The sequence below is a fragment of the Felis catus genome, chromosome C1 (genome assembly GCF_018350175.1).
Source record: "Felis catus isolate Fca126 chromosome C1, F.catus_Fca126_mat1.0, whole genome shotgun sequence".
NCBI classification, from domain to species: domain Eukaryota; kingdom Metazoa; phylum Chordata; class Mammalia; order Carnivora; family Felidae; genus Felis; species Felis catus.
The window spans coordinates 184,388,982-184,394,981 of NC_058375.1; positions in this window are offsets into that span (position 1 = coordinate 184,388,982).

Consider the following 6,000-nt stretch of genomic DNA (forward strand, 5'->3'; position numbering starts at 1 on the left):
GCATTTCCAATATTGAAAGAAATTTCAGTTATTTGTCTATCATTATTCGCTTATTTCCCTTTCTACTCCTACATCCCTTTATATTTTAGAACTGGACTTTTGGCCACACTTTCTCTTCCTTATCCCAGAGAACTTGCTCTGATATGAAAGAACAGCTGCTTGGGTATCTATTATATTCTTTTATCAGTTCAACCTCAGACTTCTTTGTGCCACTGTTTGTCTTCCTGGATTTATGATACCTTTATTTTCACGTACATAAAGCATATTGATTCAATGGCTACCCATTGATGGCTTTTCTTCCATGGCATATTTAATTCAGTTGTATTGGGATACAAATCTCCTACACTCTGATGTTCTATTTTCTCTACTGTTCTGAGCTCCTAGAGAATAGGGCCCTTGCTTGGTTCATTTTAGCATCCCCCCACCCCTGCCCACACTTGGTACCCTGCAGAGCACATATTGGGTACTCAGAAAGTAAATGCAACAATAAGTAAAAGAAACAATAAGTGAATGAATGAATGCATTCTTAGCCTGTTGGAGACATATATTGACATGTAGGAGTGAAATAAAGAGTAAATATGAAAGAGACAGATTTTAAGAGACAGAGTGGTAGGAATTTGTAATTCTATTCTACTTGGTGCCTTTGAAATTCTCACACTTGCATTTTGAATGGTTGCTTAGTGTTCCAATCCATGCAAGCCATCTTATACAATTGCTTTGTAATCGGTATAATTTAGCTTTGTAACAGAGAGCCTCTCTAATGTATGTTTATAAGGGGAATTTCTGTGTTCTCTGTTGCAGTTTATAGTCTCACCACTGCTAAATCCAGTGTTCTTCATTTCATGTGAATTAATAATTTAATGACTGTGATTTTGATTATCCTAACCATTGAAATTGCTTAAGACAAAGAGGAAAATTTCACAAATATGAAAAACCATGACTATATTTTGGTACTGCAAAAAAATATGTTAGAACTGTTGTATTCATATATATTAGAGCTGGGTAGATGTTCCCAAGTGTTTTGCTTTTTTCAAAATATAATTTATCACAAAAATTTTTAAAGTACTATTTTTAAATCATAAACCTAAAAATAGCTGTCAAAATGTCTAAAACAGAGAGCTTAATTTGATTCTTATTTTGATTATTCACTTGAATAAATTACTAATGTTTTAAATAGGACTATTAAGTGTAGCAAATGGTGAAAATAAATTAGTATATGTTGACAAAAATATATGACACACTACATAGGCTGAATAAAATTTTAAAATTATTTGTTAAGATTAGACTAGTAAAACGCTTTCTTCTCTGCATGTGAATTTTGAGTAGGGTAGTTTCGTACAGAATTTTATGAGAAAAAAATCTGTCACCTGAATATTGATTAGAAACAACTTCACAGATATGGTAGTTTTGTGTTGTAATTTGCAGAGATGTGTTTCCTTAGTTCAACATTATACATGTTGAAATCCAGATATACAGGTTTGTGACATAGGACCATAGACATTTGAAACCAAGGCAAATCAGTTCAGATGTTGCGATCTTTGATAGCAGAACGAGAAACACAGATGGACCATTGCCCTCATTCATTCTTTAATTTTATAGGTAATTTAAAATATCTTCAATTACAAGCTGAATGGTACATCTGGTAAAGCAAGATTCCTACCAAGATTATAGATTCTGCAGAGTTCACAGGCATATTAGTGCTGTGTTAGATAATTCAGAATAGTTTCAAGAAGCACAAATTTCTGCTAAGCACTTACAAAAATTATTCTCAGTAAAGCATATGACAGTGCAGATCCAGCATAGAATTTCTATTAACAATAATCAGTTTGTCAGCTGATCAATGGGATTCATGATCTAAAGCATTTCAATATATTATGCTCTCATGCCTCTTGATATCATCCCTGAAAATCTCTTTGGATTTATTTCCTTGATGCTCATTGCAATGGTCTCTAGAAAGCAGAGCTCATAGAATGGTTTTAAATTTCATCCCTCAACTCAGTTTATGGGGCCTCACCTTCAAAGTTTTCACGTTCCCTTAAGACATCTTTGTGCTCGCCTTTCTTTTTGATGGAGTTGTAATTAGTCGTGGGGAGCAGTTGTTTCCAATTAACCAGGAGGAGGAAATCACAACTGAAGTTTTATAACAAATCATTAGGCATTCTGATATCAAACCAATATATTATAAATTTCTGTGATATAAACCTGTTATGCGTCTTAAAAATAATCCTGCTGATTCTTGTGATCATTCTATTTTTGTTTTTATTGGGAATTTTTGAGAAGATAAATATCTTGTTTTTGAGCTTCCCAGAGGGATAGAATTTCTACCATGCACGTACAAAACATTTTGCTGTAACTCATTTATTTCACATAAACAATAAAATGCAAAACACCCATTCTAACACTGTGGCTTGCATTTAATGGTCACAGATTAATTCATTTTAAGCTAACATACTTTTATATGAAGGACATCAAAATACTCTTTTAAAAAGACAAAGAAGGTGCTATTTTCATGAAACAAGTATCTGATTTCATCTCACAGCTGATGACTTCATCCTATACTTTTAAATAGTGATAGTGTCTGCCCCTATTACATAACTTGTAAGAGTATTACAATTACAAAAGTTTGGGATCCCAACATTTAGAATTAAAATATTTAATTTTTTTTTGCATATGATTCTCTTTCTGTATGACTATTAGTCTATTGTTGATAATCAGTAAGTATACCCGAGTAGTAAAAATATGCTATAACTTATCTTTGGTGATCAGAGACTCTTTGGGAAGAAGTAAAATTAAACCTGTTATTTAGCATGAAGTAGCTTTTGATAAAATGCTGCCAGATGTATAGAGATGTTCTCTTCTTCTGTCATAGTTAAAATACACATATACACAAACAGATGCAAACTATATATTCGATATACAGCTTATGTTCAGGTCTAAAGGGTGGCCCCTCAGGCTGTGATTTAATCAGAATTAAAAAAAAAATTCTGCTAAATCTGGGGAAGGAAGTGAGTTAACATTTCCCTGACCTTGGACTTCATTTCTGACTTATACAGTACAAGAAGTTAGCATTATGTAATGAAATTGTATCAGTAAATTTTTATCAGTAGGCATGTACTTTTCATGTTCAGGTTCTAAGTAAAACTTGAATGGTCTTTGGGTGAAAAGAATGGATGGATTCTGTACCATTTATAGGACACTGTAAGCTAGGTTAAACATTTCCTTTGCTATTTGGGTACAAGATTAAAAAGTCTTTTTAGAGCCCTTATAAGTGTGTGTCTGTGTGCCTGGGGAAGGGGATGAATAGGAGGAGGTGGGAGTTGTCCATCCACTATTTCTGCAGCACGCCCATCTGATTAAAAATGTATGTAGAATATCACCCGTTTTTTCGTCAGATAGATTCTCCCTTCACATGCAGCAAAAAAGTTTTCTTGGTGTCTAATCAAGCAACGCTGCTTCTTCAGATTTGAAGAACTCAGAAAGTTAGTTTTTTTTATTCTTCTTCTTCATTTAAGTATTATTTTTTAATTGCAGCGTATTAAACATAAAATCTGGTACAATCTTTAAAAATAAATAGGACCTAACTATAAATGGGCCCTGTTGTGTTTTTATCTTTGACAAGCAAGTAATTGCTTCTCAAATTTATCAGTTTGTTTATGCAAAAACCATTTACCAAGCCTAGCTCAAAAGCATCAATTTCATCATTATCATCTTATTAATTTAGCCAAGCTATAACACAGCTGATTATTCCTGAGTAATATCCTCTGCAGCACATCATGTGTGGCAAAACCATCTGTACAGTACCTATTTAATAAATAAACCCTCGGCTAAATGTCTCTGTTTATTGAGAACTAATGTTTATAGAAAATATAATGGAACTCAATAAATAACTCAGCTTCATCAACCTGCATATGAATCAGTGCGAAGAACGCTGACATCATCACCTTTCAAGTACCAGAGAAAGCAAAATTACCCAAAAGAGCTATAGAGTCAATATTAAGGCATTAAAACTGCAATGAAGGCATATTAATGCTTAAAACTTCATTGTTGGCAGTGGAATTGGCACAATGGACATATTTTATAACTCTAGGAATACTTAGGCTTTATGGCTGCTTCTTTGTTGACTGCCTTGCACTTAATGTAGTTTTCCACTTTAAATAAAAAAAACCCTCAAGATCTTTAAAAAAAAAAAGAAGAAAATTGCTGATTCTAAGCATTCATTTTTAAAATAATGCAAACTGCTGATTCCAATTGTTCAGATTTAAGAAAAAAAAAAGCCAACTTCTTTAACTCCATGCTTCCTGAATTCGTATTAGTAGCAACTAGATATTTTGAGGCAAATGCTTGTTTAAAAAGTCATCATTTTTTTAAAAGAGATCATTCTGAGTGATATCATTAGTACTGACAATGTGAGAATGATTAAATCATTTTGTGAAGAAAAGCCAAGTTTGCATGTTTTGGGCCATTGTTATTAATCATGTAAATAATATGCATGTTCCAAATTTAAGGGTGCACAATTGTTTAACGTATACATATTGACTCTCATCACTAGGGTATTAACAAAATTTAAATTAATAAGTCAAAGTTTTATACTAGTACAAATCCAATGAAGCAAAGTAGATTGTTTTAAAATAGATCAAGAAAATGGGTTCATTTCTTATAACTTGTATTAAAAGTCTGTCTGTCCACACTTGGCTTTCCAAAAACAAAGTTTCATTGAAAAGAGAAACAGAACAAAACAAACCAGTCTTTATTCATATCTAAGGAATGACCTTTATTGATCTTTGAATGCAGGTCTACTTTTGAGCATCAGTGTGGTCCACTTCCATGTTGAAGACTCCTTGTCATGAAGCTTAAACCTTCCCTTCTTCCTGTGCCCGTAGGACTTCTGGTTTTTACCAAGGCTCAACCCTGATGTAATTTACAAGCAATGGAGATGGCAGGCACTGGCCTGTGGCTGTGGGCAACATTGGCTCCTTCTCCAGACCTTGCTTCTACAGCTGCTCATGCAGCACTGAGACCCACCTGGTATACTCTTTTCTAGTGATGACTTGTGTGTTCACACTGATGTTTCCCATGGCTGAGAGATCTCTGTAAAGTTCAAATAACAAGGGCAGAGAGATGCTGATATCCCTTTCAGCTGTCAATCTAAAAGCTGAGTGTGTTTTGTTTTGTTTTGCTGTTGTCGTCCAAACATTTATTTATGAGTCTCACCAGAGAAGGAGGCCAAAGTGTGATACCTCAAGAAGGGGTAAGATCCCATATGTAATTCACAGACGTCAGCTTTCCTTCCTAGATGTGGGTTCCATTATTCTAGATGTACACATTTTTCTCTTTTTTTTTAGATTTCAGTTTATGCAGTGGGCTCTGTGGTTTGCACAGAGACTACCCATTCCCCAAACCTAGGAGGGTTCAGGGGTAATCCTAACAGAATCACTGTACCTCCTAAATTAGGCAAATGCCTCAAACAAAATGAATACCACATCAAAAGGACAGAAAGATAGTGAAATAGTGCCAGTAATTGCCTTGTGGGGCAACCCAGCTTAAACAACTTAAAGCTTGCAAACACTGCACCCACACTACCCAGAAGAATACTTTTGTTCCAGGGTTTAAATTGCAAGCTAGGGAGCCAACAAATCTAAAACCCTTCTGTTTGGGAGCCAGAGCACGCAGTGTGCCTCTGACATATGCCTATAAGTAAAGCTACATCTGGCACATCAGCAGTTTTGAATAGCTTGGGTTTGGTGACCAGAGTCAACTTCCCACGTATTCTGTCACAACCAGGCCCAGATCAGCAAAAAGGCTGTTGGATTGGCTAACTAATTATATCTACTTTAAGATGACCTGTGGTTTAAAACAGCAAAAATAGAGGAATGCCAGCAAACAAACTGCATCCCATCAAGTGGCTAACACCCAGGAGACTCCTGAGATTAGGCCAAGTAAATTTTTATCTGTTTGTTCTGAGTCTGCTTCAGTGTCTAGCCCTCCATTGTGTAATCCATA